At 45.3% G+C, this 13,731-nt stretch overlaps 1 pseudogene; it reads right to left on the bottom strand.

Moving 5' to 3' along the window:
- The window catches only part of LOC123369108, a 30,505-nt pseudogene extending 17,064 nt beyond the window's left edge, over window positions 1-13,441 (bottom strand).
- Window positions 13,442-13,731: the final 290 nt, after the last annotated feature.

A 13,731-nucleotide genomic window follows, 5' to 3' on the forward strand; every position in this document is an offset into this window, starting at 1 on the left:
AGCCCTCGTGATTGCAGAGAAAAGCTTGAAAATGTAATGCGAGAGCCCTGTAAGGCTCAGAAACCAGAAGATAAATAAAATGAACCCATGGCATTTATTTTATAAAAATTGCATGAATTTTATGCCATTCCCATTATTTATTGGCTGACAACCTCAGATTTCTTTTAAAGTAAGGTTCTCGCTCTTATGGTTGCTGAGAAAAGCTTGACAATGCTGATGCTAAATGCTCCAGCATCAGTAAGCCAACAGAAAGAACTCCAGGCTTAACATTTTTTAAAATCTCATGACTTTTATGCCAATTTCAAGATTTTGGGGGCCTTATAGGAATAGAGGGGTGAACCATGGTTTTAAATTGAGTTGGGATATTAGCATAAGCAATGGGCCTGAAGTATGTGACCAAAAAGAATGAGATCATGAGAAAGAAGAGTTGTGTTAAACTTGCAGTGACCCTTCAAAATAATACCAGTATTATCTTATTTAAGGTTTGGGCTGAAGCAACAGAAATAAAACACGGTTAATTGGATACTAGGCACAAAAATATTTGGTTACATAAGTGTTTTACATATTATAAAAACTGCTTTATCTGACTTTATCTAAGGACGGATAATTGTTACTTGTTTGTTAAAGGGTACAAAAAGGAAACTCTTGAAGGGCTCATCCCTGGTGGTGTTTAGAGTAACCCGGGTAATTCCTTTATTCCTCATCTTCTACTTTTACCTTTTTCTGGTTGCTGCTGGTATTTCTTTTTCTTGTGGTCTCCCTCTCACATTGGCGGTGGACATTTGGCACTTATGCAAAAACCTTCCTTATCAACCATGTGCAATGTGGCCAAGAGATATAGTGCTTAGGGGTCAAGCTGTTAAAGTAACCCATGCAGATTCCTAGATGTCAAGGCCAGCAGGGCCCATTGTGCCCACCCAGCCTGGCTTCTCGCTTAACTCAGGCCAGAAAATCTCACCTAGTGATTCCTGCATCCAGCCCAAAAACTTCTGAGTGAGCTAAAGCAAAGCTTTGAGAAAGAGAGGCTCCATTTCCGTTAACAGATGTGCAGTGACGGACAATCCACCTCACTCCTATGTAGTTGCATCAACTTTCCTCGAAGCATCAGTATTTCCTGGAGTCTGGCTTTCCTGACATATTTAAAATGTGACTATAGCGGGGTGGTAACCCCGGCTCCTGCCGGAAGGGGATAAAGCAGCCCTGGGCTGCAACAAGGAAAGCAGGGCTAATTGGGAAAGCAGCCACAGCTGTAGCCAGTGCAACCAGGGCCCAGCTGACCCTTAGAAGAGGGCAGTGGGCCAGAAGGACTCAGACTCTCTCTCTCTGGCTCTAGAGAGGGAAGGACCTGACTGTCTGGGAAGCTGAGAAGGGTATCTAGGGAGGAGCAGTGCTGAGAAAGGGCAGAGGGAGCTGAGAGCTCCAGCCTAACAAAACCCCAGGCTGTAGATCGAGTTAAGGGCCCACAAAGGGTACTGGGGCTGCAGAGGGACAGCCCCAAGATAGGCAGAGGCAGCAGGTCCAAACCCCCCTTTGCCAATGATGAATGGCTTGTACACTGCAGTCGGCCCCAGTGAGCGGGGGCTAGATGGTGACTGACAGTAGCCATAGACTGAGGCGAGGTGGGGATAGGGGTTTGGGGGTTCATCTGTATGGGGAGACCCAGATAGTGGGTTGCTGCAGTGGGCAGAACCCCTGGGTAAAGGGCACTGGGGTCCAGAAGGGACTCGGGGCCAGCAGCAGGCGAGACAGCAGCCAGCAGAGGGCACTCCTGGCTGAAAAGAGCTAATTCCCTGGACAACCAGCAGGAAGTGCCGCACCAGTGAGTCGCCATCTGGCCACAGTGACCTTGATTAACCCACCTAAGCCAAAGTTGTCAGATACGGCCTCTGATTGCGAGTGCCTAAGAGCTTGACTTCACTACAGAGCTAAATCAGCACTGCTGCAATCGATGCAGTGGCATCGATTTAGCAGGTCTAGTGAAGACATGCTCAATCAATGGGAGAGCACTCTCCCATCGATTTCTGCACTCCACCTCAACAAGAGGCAGAAGCAATGTCAGTGTGAGAGTGTCTCCCGTCAATATAGCATAGTGTAGACCCCATGATAAGCAGATCAAAACTATATCAATCTGAGTTACGTTACTAATGTAACTCAAATTGCATAGCTTAGATCAACCGGAAGTGGTAGTGTAGACCTGACCTCAGTTTGGAGGGGAGCAGGGCTGACTTGAGGCACCTTGGGACTGATTTAATGGGGTATGAATCCCTGAACCCGCCCTCCCCCCCACAACAGTAATTAGGGCTGTGGGTGTGCAGCCCCTCTGAATATTAGGGACTACGGGGTTCAGGCTAAGACCACCCCAGAGCAACTGAGGCACTCGCACTCAAGGGCCACTTTGGAAAATGTTGGCCTCAGATCAGTGGATTATATAGAAGCCAAATTCTCAGCCCCCATCTCCTTCCTGCTGTATAACCTGCTGGTGAGCAAGTGTTACAGAGTCCCCTTTGAGCCAATCCAGACAAGAAATGAGACTGCTACACCCACCAACTATACGGTGTTAAAGCATATGCTGCTGCAGCTTGAACTTTCATTCCAGAGGTTCCCTGGTTCAGTCCCCAGTGCATTGGCTCTTACACACCTCCCATGGCTCACACGTCTATCTCTGCTGCAGGGAAATTGCTAGCTCTCATAGCGGGTTCTATACCACTCCATTTGGACTCCTGGACCTACCCATAGTGGATATTAAAGGGGGTGTGGCATGTCACTGTGCTCCAGCTGGTTGGTCCAGTATGCAGAAGTTAGAGATGCCTTAAGTTGTGCTGGAGGCCAAACCACCCCTAGACTGCTCCCAGGATTTTAGGAACAGAGAGATGACAGTTGTCAATGTTTCCCCTACAGAGGTGCCAAATGGAGCTGTGGTGATGGACATTTGATTCTGCCCTTGCATTTCACCATGGCTGCCCCTATTTATTCCATTCCCAGTCCAAGTTGGATACTACAGGCCAGTGGTGACTTTACCTGTGGGAATTCCCCACCTGCTGCCTGAAATATCTCATGATCACATCCCCTCACCCAAGAAAGATCTAACAACCCATCAGTGTAATCCAACTCCGGCGTTGTTTTACCTTCTTTCCATCCTAGCAAATTCTTGGTATCTCCCGGGACAACTGTAGGCTACAACAACAATCTTGCCAAACGGTTTATTAACCTTAAAATGTTCAGACCATACAGCAACAAACTCCAGCGTCATCGTGTCTTCCACTGAGGAACTGGTGCTTGAAAAGCATGCATTCTCTGATAAAGTACTAGAAAAAATGAAAATGGCATAAGATCATCTCTGAGCCATCTTCCACACAACCCCCCAGGCATGAAAACCCTCAGCATCTAGGCCCCTCCCCTCTCCTCAACTCTGCCCTAAATAAGACAGATGGTTTGGAGTTAAGGCATTCAAGTAGAACTCAGGGGATTTGGGTTCAGATCCTGCATAACCATCTGCCCCTGCTCTGTCCCCTTAGCCTTCTCCTTATTCCTTAACTAATCACCACCTAATCAAACAAAAACACGTGGCACTAACATGACATTTGCTGACCATCCCTCCGCTCTATGTTGCATCTCAACTCCTCCCCTGTCCTGTCTATTTAAACTATGAGCCCTTTGGGGCAGACAGTCTCTTACTCTATATCTGTGCAGTGCCTCCCCCTTCTCCCCCTCCCCCCCCCGCACAACCAAGCCCCAACTCTGGTTGGTCTCTAGGTACTACTGTAATAAATAATAATACCTTGAGGCTCAGGTCCCCCCTGGGGAGAATAATTCTTCCTTTGTATACGTATTTTATATACTTTCATCTTGCCCCTCTTCCAGGTCTCCTTTCCAAGGTAAGCAACCTCAGTCTTTTCATTCTGTCTTCCTTTGAAAGTGCAAAGCAGGTGGAAAAGGCCAGCAGATGGGCATGGGAGTGTGTCCTACCTATTCTGCACTCCGTGTACACAGGGTAAATGACTACACAAGGGGTAAGGCCACGGAGAATCAGGCCCTGAAACTCTATTTTAATTCAAAAAGTGAACACAGCTGAACTGCAGCTTGGCTCTTGGTGCCCCCATAACATTTCTGTGGGATAAATAAACTCTCCTACACATGCTACCAGAACCATTAGTTGAAAGGTTTTAAGGACAGAGAATCCATTCAGCCTGGCCCCTGTGTAATCTCCCACAGCGGTTCCTGCATCCAGCCCAGTAACTCGTGGCTGAACTAGAGTGGAGCTTTGAGAAAGAGATGCTCCATCTCCACTGACAGACTCCCAGTGATGGAGAATCCACCCCATCCACCCCATTCCTCGGGGAGCCATTCCAAGGCTTCCTATTGCCAGCCTGAATTTGTCTCCCTTTACCTCCTGGCCAGTGGGTCTGGCTCTGCCTTTGTCTGGAGATTAAAGAGTCCTCTGCTCTCAGCAATCCCCTCTCTGTGTCGGTGCTTATAGACCAGGATCATGTCATCTCTTAATCTTCTTAACTGAATAGATTGAGCTGCTTCAGTCTCTGAAGCTAAGGCAGGTTTTCCAGACCTTGAATTGTTCTTGTATCAGTTCTCTGAGACCATAACATTTTGGCAATCAAACAATCCGGTTTTAAGTGCGGGCATCAGAATTGGACACAGTATCCAGTAATGGTATCACCAATGCCACACACAAATGTGATGCCCCTCCCTGCTCCTACTCAATATTCCACTGCTCAGACAGCCCAGGTCACATTTGCCCTCTTAGCTACAGCATTGCACTGGTAACTCCTGGTCAGTTGGTTTCCACCAGGATCCTTTTCAGTGACTCTTCTTTCTAGCATACAGTCCTCCAGCGTGGAAGTATGCCAGAAGCCCGCACCACAGAACTGAAGACAGAATCCAGACCATGGCTGGATTCTGTCTTCAGTTCTGTGGTGCGGGCTTCTGGCATACATGGTCACTAATGATAGATTACTGATTTTCACATCTTTTCTCACATGATTCACTTTTATTACTCTGAATGAACATTTCTGTAATGGTAGCACCCAGATGCCACAACTAGGGATGGGGGTCCCATTGTGCTGGGTGCTACACAAAGTGAACAGAGAAGGTATGTCTACACTGCAGTCAGGAAATGCAAGTGCAGTTTATGTAGGTGTACCTAAGCTAGTTTTGATACAGCTACAGTTAGAGTTAATTCAAAGCTGGCTCAAGTACCAATAGCAGCACAGCAAGAGCTCACTACATAGCACTTAACTCTCGAGTCTCCAGCTTTCTAGATTTTCAAGCAAAATTCCTAGTACAACATCTGCTTCTTTTACACTCTTATTTGCACTGAGTCTGCTTCACAACATCCACTTCTGAACCATGCAACAAACCTGTCCTCAGACGCAGGGGCCTCTTCGTTTCCCTTATGATCTGCAATTTTCATAAAAGTAAAGAGCTTTCAGTTAAACTCGCAAAGGGTGGGTAAAAGTTTCATATGTTCATTCTCCACTTCCCATGACAGGGTGCAGGCGGGATCCATTTGGCAGTCCTGCAACCTTACACCAGCTGAGAACTTCCCCGCACAGGGCAACTCTCAGCTGGCCAGCATGAGCAAGACTCCACCACTGGGCCCCAGCTGAGTGGCACAAAGTGTCCAGGACAAGAGAGTAGAATCTGGGTCATTATTTGGGGTTTTACCCTGGCATGAGAGTGCTGCTGTTTGCTCTGCTTTCTGCGTATTCATTTCTGCTCCAGCAGCATCTCCATCTTCACCATCTGAAAGTCAGGAGAGGGCAGCATTACCGAGCTGATCACAGGAAGAGCTTGAGCAGAAAATGAAAGGGATTGGGAAAGGATTCTCCTCAAGTGAGTCATTTTCAATCCATGGAGCGAGTCCCAATATATTTATTTCCTGGGGTTCAGAGCAGCTTAGGTGGTAAGAGGCACCAGGCCTAGTGCCTACAAGATAGGAGACTGTGTAGTCCAGTGGGTAGAGCACTGGATTCAAACTTAAGAGATTAGTTCTATACCTGATGCAGCCACTGGGTGACCTTGAGCACATCATTTCACTTCCCTGTGCCTCAGTTTCCTCATCTGTACAATGGAGGTGATGGGGGTGACCTCTGTGAAGCTGGCAAGACAGCTTCTTCCCCTTGCCCCTCCCTGCTATTCTGCACAGACCTGATTAGCTGGGGAGAATGACAGCCAAAGCCACAGCATTAACTCTGACCCTTGGGAGAGTTTGAATGAATGAGCAGACAGGAATCAGGATGAGAGACAAGCCTGGAAACTGGAAAAGAAAACAAAGAAGAAGCAGGAGTCCGAAGCTACGGCAGAGAGGAAGATGATTGAAGGAGAACCTGCTGCTTGCAAAAGGGATTCTTGTAAACTCTCAGCCAGGAGTTGAGTCCACATGACTGACACACCATCCTGAGATCACCCTGCCTGCCAACACCAGAGTGCAGAGACAGGTTGGACTGACCCAAGGTGGGGAGGGGATTGCATTGTCGCAAGGCAGAGCGTCTGTGTGTCTAGCCAGGCGAGGAAGAGTTGTTTTACTGTATGCTGTGCTGGGGGGAGGGAGTCTGTGAACCCCCTGCTAGAGATCCTGACCTAGGTCTTCTCCTGGCTTTGCCCGGTTTAGATAAAAGTGTTGTTCTATTGTTAAGTGTGGTGCTTGCTCCTGGGGTTAATTCTGACCCCCCTGTGAAGGAGGGCTGGTGTTTGTGCAGAGGTGCATGGATAAGAACATAAGAACATAAGAACGGCCGTACCAGGTCAGACCAAAGGTCCATCTAGCCCAGTATCTGTCTACCGACAGTGGCCAATGCCAGGTGCCCCTGAGGGAGTGAACCTAACGCAATGATCAAGTGATCTCTCTCCTGCCAGCCACCTCCATCCTCTGACGAACAGAGGCTAGGGACACCATTCTTACCCATCCTTGCTAATAGCCATTTATGGACTTAGCCACCATGAATTTATCCAGTTCCCTTTTAAACATTGTTATAGTCCTAGCCCTCACAACCTCCTCAGGTAAAGAGTTCCACAAGTTGACTGTGCACTGTGTGAAGAAGAACTTCCTTTTATTTGTTTTAAACCTGCTGCCTATTAATTTCATTTGGTGACCCCTAGTTCTTGTATTATGGGAATAAGTAAATAACTTTTCCTTATCCACTTTCTCAACATCACTCATGATTTTATATACCTCTATCATATCCCCCCTTAGTCTTCTCTTTTCCAAGCTGAAGAGTCCTAGCCTCTTTAATCTTTCCTCATATGGGACCCTCTCTAAACCCCTAATCATTTTAGTTGCCCTTTTCTGAACCTTTTCTAGTGCCAGTATATCTTTTTTGAGGTGAGGAGACCACATCTGTACACAGTATTCGAGATGTGGGCGTACCATAGATTTATATAAGGGCAATATTATATTCTCAGTCTTATTCTCTATCCCCTTTTTAATGATTCCTAACATCCTGTTTGCTTTTTTGACCGCCTCTGCACACTGTGTGGACATCTTCAGAGAACAATCCACGATGACTCCAAGATCTTTTTCCTGACTCGTTGTAGCTAAATTAGCCCCCATCATGTTGTATGTATAGTTGGGGTTATTTTTTCCAATGTGCATTACTTTACATTTATCCACATTAAATTTCATTTGCCATTTTGTTGCCCAATCACTTAGTTTTGTGAGATCTTTTTGAAATTCTTCACAATCTGCTTTGGTCTTAACTATCTTGAGTAGTTTAGTATCATCTGCAAACTTTGCCACCTCACTGTTTACCCCTTTCTCCAGATCATTTATGAATAAATTGAATAGGATTGGTCCTAGGACTGACCCTTGGGGAACACCACTAGTTACCCCTCTCCATTCTGAGAATTTACCATTAATTCCTACCCTTTGTTCCCTGTCCTTTAACCAGTTCTCAATCCATGAAAGGACCTTCCCTTTTATCCCATGACAGCTTAATTTACGTAAGAGCCTTTGGTGAGGGACCTTGTCAAAGGCTTTCTGGAAATCTAAGTACACTATGTCCACTGGATCCCCCTTGTCCACATGTTTGTTGACCCCTTCAAAGAACTCTAATAGATTAGTAAGACACGATTTCCCTTTACAGAAACCATGTTGACTATTGCTCAACAGTTTATGTTTTTCTATGTGTCTGACAATTTTATTTTTAACTATTGTTTCGACTAATTTGCCCGGTACCGACGTTAGACTTACCGGTCTGTAACTGCCGGGATCACCTCTAGAGCCCTTTTTAAATATTGGCGTTACATTAGCTAACTTCCAGTCATTGGGTACCGATGCCGATTTAAAGGACAGGTTACAAACCTTAGTTAATAGTTCCGCAACTTCACATTTGAGTTCTTTCAGAACTCTTGGGTGAATGCCATCTGGTCCCGATGACTTGTTAATGTTGAGTTTATCAATTAATTCCAAAACCTCCTCTAGTGACACTTCAATCTGTGACAGTTCCTCAGATTTGTCACCTACAAAAGCCGGCTCAGGTTTGGGAATCTCCCTAGCATCCTCAGCCGTGAAGACTGAAGCAAAGAATCCATTTAGTTTTTCCACAATGACTTTATCGTCTTTAAGCACTCCTTTTGTATCTTGATCGTCAAGGGGCCCCACTGGTTGTTTAGCAGGCTTCCTGCTTCTGATGTACTTAAAAAACATTTTGTTATTACCTTTGGAGTTTTTGGCTAGCCGTTCTTCAAACTCCTCTTTGGCTTTTCTTATTACACTCTTGCACTTAAGTTGGCAGTGTTTGTGCTCCTTTCTATTTGCCTCACTAGGATTTGACTTCCACTTTTTAAAGGAAGTCTTTTTATCTCTCACTGCTTCTTTTACATGGTTGTTAAGCCACGGTGGCTCTTTTTTAGTTCTTTTACTGTTTTTCTTAATTTGGGGTATACATTGAAGTTGGGCCTCTATTATGGTGTCTTTAAAAAGGGCCCATGCAACTTGCAGGGATTTCACTTTAGTCACTGTACCTTTTAACTTTTGTCTAACTAACCCCCTCATTTTTGTATAGTTCCCCCTTTTGAAATTAAATGCCACAGTGTTGGGCTGTTGAGGTGTTCTTCCCACCACAGGGATGTTGAATGCTATTGTATTATGGTCACTATTTCCAAGCGGTCCTGCTATAGTTACCTCTTAGACCAGCTCCTGCGCTCCACTCAGGATTAAATCTAGAGTAGCCTCTCCCCTTGTGGGTTCCCGTACCAGCTGCTCCATGAAGCAGTCAGTTAAAGCATCGAGAAATTTTATCTCTGCATTTCATCCTGAAGTGAAATGTTCCCAGTCAATATGGGGATAATTGAAATCCCCCACTATTATTGGGTTCTTAATTTTGATAGCCTCTCTAATTTCCCTTCGCATTTCATCATCACTATTACTGTCCTGGTCAGGTGGTCGATAATAGATCCCTAATGTTATATTTTTATTAAAGCATGAAATTTCTATCCATAGAGATTCTATGGAACATGTGGATTCGCTTAAGATTTTTACTTCATTTGAATCTACACTTTCTTTCACATATAGTGCCACTCCTCCCCCTGCACGACCTGTTCTGTCCTTCCGATATATTTTGTACCCCGGAATGATTGTGTCCCATTGATTGCTCTCAGTCCACCAGGTTTCTGTGATGCCTATTATATCAATATCCTCCTTTATTACAAGGCACTCTAGTTCACCCATCTTATTATTTAGACTTCTGGCATTTGTGTACAAGCACTTTAAAAACTTGTCCCTGTTTATTAGCCTGCCTTTTTCTGATGTGCCAGATTCTTTTTTATGTGACTGTTTATCACAGATTCTTTTTTATGTGACTGGATAGGAACTGGGACCTCTCTCCAGACCATGGAAATCCCCCACTGGACATCCAGTTACAGGGCCTGTGTACTGCCCTTCCTGGCCAGTTTGTGGGGCCTCACAGTCACAAACACACACCAAGTTGTTATCCTTGCACCAAAGTGTGTATTTATTCTTTCCTTGCAAAATATAACAGTGGACTGGGGGCTTATAACAAGAGGAGGCTGACATACCGCCTTCACTCCTCAGCCCAGCCTCAACCTCTGAGGTTCCCCCTTGCCTCCTGATCTTTCCACTTGTATCCTACCAATTACATCATTAGCCTGGTGATTACCACCCAGGTGCTCATACTCCCCCAACCAACAGTGTTTAATTGCTCAGAGATGAGCTTGCAGCTTTCTTCATGCTGCAGCAACATTAGTGACCAGGGTGTTGCTAACAGTCCCCTGTCGCACCCTCCCTTCTGTCAAGCACTTTGAGATAGACAGATAAGAGTTAGATGTTGTTTTAAGAACCCTGGATATCAATTTTGCTCCCAATATGGACATAAAAGGCTAAGCAAATTGTTTGAAGCTGGTTACCTGCACTGTTGGGTAGCATCACCCAGGAGTTATCATCCTGCTGCTGGTGGTCATCACCTCTCCCTGACTCAGCGAGGGTGCTGTCTGAGCTGGTGTCCTCGTGTCCCTTTGAAAAGGAAAGTTACAAGCTAGACAATAAAGGCCGGACAGCCTTGAGAAAGCTCAGTACAGCCTGGAGAAAGGCCAAATGTGTCCTGCTCAGAGGTGAAAGTAGAGGGATTTACCGGGTCCTTCCTGGGCAAGGGGGGAGTTGCTCTGGCCCCCGGAAGGGATGGGGCCTCGGTCAGAAGGGGCGGGCTGGGGACCAGACTCCCCCAGTCAGCCCTTCATGGCATGGTGGAGGGGTTTGAGTGCTCATGACCCTGAGAGCTGACCCAGGGGTAGCTTTGCTACCAACAGGGTCTCCCAAGCCAGATAGGATAGGTGCCAGACCAAGGAGCAATCCATTGGTTCTCCAGCTTCGGGGTTGCCAAGATGCAGGATTTGTTGTTTCTAAACCACCCAATACAGATGGTTATCCAGCCTCCTTTTGAAAATTTCCAGTAAAGACACTTCAACAACCTCCCTAAGCAGTCTATTCCATTGTCCCACTGTTCTTACAATTAGGAAGTTTTTCCTTCAGATTTAATCTAAATCTGCTATGCTGTATCTTGAACCCTTAGCTTTTTGTCCTGCCCTCTATGGCAAGGGACAACAACTTTTCTCCATCTTTTTTATTTCAACCTTTCAAGTGTTTGAAGACCGCTATCATGTCCCTCCTTAATCTTCTCTTTTCTAAACTAAACATACCCAGTTCCTCCCCCTCACTCATCGTCTCTGCAGACTAAATAACCCCAGTTCCCTCAGCCTCTCCTTGTAAGTCATGTGCCCCAGCCTCCTAATCATTTTCGTTGCCCTCCGCTGGACTCTCTAATTTATCCACATCCTTTCAGTGGTGAGGGGACCAAAACTGGACGCAATACTCCAGGTGTGGCCTCACCAGTGCCAAATGGAGGGGAATAATCACTTCTGTCAATTTGCTGGCAATGCTCCTACTAATACAGCCCAATATACTGTTGGCCTTTTTGGCAACAAGGGCACACTGCTGACTCATATCCAGCTTCTTCTCCACTGTAATCCCCAGGTCCTTTTCTGCAGAACTGCCGCTTAGCCAGTCAGTCCCTAGCCTGTAGCAGTGCATGGGATTCTTCTGCACTTTTCCTTGATGAATCTCATCAGATTACTTTTGGCCCAATCCTCCAATTTGTCTAGGTCCCTCTGTATCCTATCCCTACCCTCCAGCGTATCTACCACTCCCCACAGCTTAGTGTCATCTGCAAACTTGCTGAGGGTGCAGTCCATCCCATCATCCAGATCATTGCTAAAGATATTGAACAAAATCGGCGCCAGGACCGATCCATGGGGCACTCCATTTGATACCCGTTGCCAACTAGACATCGAGCCATTGATCACTACCCACTGAGCCCGACAATCTAGCCAGCTTTCTATCCCCCTTATACTCCATTTGTTGCTCACCTCCAGTTACTTTCCAGTTTCTCTACATCCTTTCTATATGTTGGTGACTAAAATTGGACACAGTACTGCAGCTGAGGCCTAACCAGCATCCAGTAGAGCAGTACTATCCCTTTGCATGACTTGCACACTACGCCTTTGTTAATGCAACTTAAAATCGCATTTGCTTTTTTTTGCAAAAATATCATGTTACTGACTCATGTTTTGGTTGTGATCCACCACAACTCCCAGATCCTTCTCAGCAGTGCTGCTGCCATGCCAGCTTTCCCCCATTTTGTATTTGTGCATTTGGTTTTTCTTCCCTAAGTGTAGCACTTTACATTTGTCTTTGTTGAATTTCATTTGGTTGTTGATAGCCCAGTTCTCCAAATTATCAAGATCCCTCTGAATCTCCATACTTCAAAGTGTTGACAACCCCTTCAGCTTTGTGGCAGCTGCAAATTTGATCAGTATGCTCTCTGTTCTACATCCAGATCATTAATAACGATGTTAAGCAACACCAGACCCAGAATAGATCTCAGTGGAACTCCACTTGAGACCTCGCTTCAATCTGACATCATTCCATTAATAGTTACTCTTCGTTTGCAATTGTTTAGCTGATTATGTGGTTTTGTCTGGTTCATTGTCTTCCTGCCATGCAGCCCCAAAGCAGGTAAAACACAAATACAGAGTGTCCCCATATGTCATCAGTATGTTACAACCTGGCCCAGTCCCCACTGGACAGGCCCCAATCTGTTGTGAAAGGACCCACATGCTGAGCTCCACATGTTTCCAAACCAAATAGGTCTGGGACAAGCCTAGCCATTGTCTCCAATTCTGATGGTCTAAGCCTCACTTCTAGGGCCAGACTTGTGTCTGATGCCCTTCCTTGGGATGTTGGGCTCCACAATTCAGCTGCCCTGGACCTGGAAACAAGTGCTGAGACATCTCAAGTCAGTGGGTCAGAATTTTTTTTTAACAGAATGCTTTTTCACCAAAAAATGCCAATTTGTCAAAATTGAAACTGTTCACAAAACAGAGTTGGTTTTGACAAATTTCCGAACTCAAAAAAATTTAGAGAAAAAAAGGTTAAAATTGTTGAAACATCCTATTTTTATATTTTTGAAACAAAAAGTTCTAATTTTTTATTTCAAAATGACTTTTTGTTCTGAAATTTAAACTAAAACATAATCAAAACCATGCCAAAAAGATCAAAACCAGAACAAATTGTTTTGACAATATTACAATAACACACTTTAATTGGCTTGAAGTTGAAAAAATGTTTTGGATTTTCTCTTCCCAGACTGACTCTGACTATATGCTTCCCTAGAACCTGCAAGCAGGATCAGGAAAAACTTCTGAAACTTAAAATGACAGCCTCCAATTTTCACAGAGCTTTCAGTACACCACAGCCCCTTCCCTCAAAAACTAGGCCTCTTTCAGGCCGCTCAAGCTGGGCAGCCAAAGTCACTTTGAAAATGTGTATTAAATGCTGCTGAACTTTTACCTTGAATTTCTGAGGTGTGGAGATGATAAAAATCCCATCGCCATTGATGGCCCTGGCCTGAGACATCGAGAAGCGTTCCACAGACCCATGACAATCATGGACCATTTGCAGCCATTCTCTGTTGTGACAGGAATCTTTCTATTAAAAAAATTAATATGTTAGGAATAAAGTTACACACCAGAACGCTACAGCATCACTTGTGGAAATACCTATAGTACCCAATGACTGTAGTGTTCGCTCCCCTCACAACCTCCCTCAAAGAAAGAACTAGGATAATTTCCAAAGATGGCAAAGGAGGAGGTGGCGCACAGGGCTTCTGAAGGGCACAAATTTAGGGTAAGGGGCAGAGGAATACT

The sequence above is a fragment of the Mauremys mutica genome, chromosome 4, assembly GCF_020497125.1.
Source record: "Mauremys mutica isolate MM-2020 ecotype Southern chromosome 4, ASM2049712v1, whole genome shotgun sequence".
Classification (NCBI taxonomy): Eukaryota; Metazoa; Chordata; order Testudines; family Geoemydidae; genus Mauremys; species Mauremys mutica.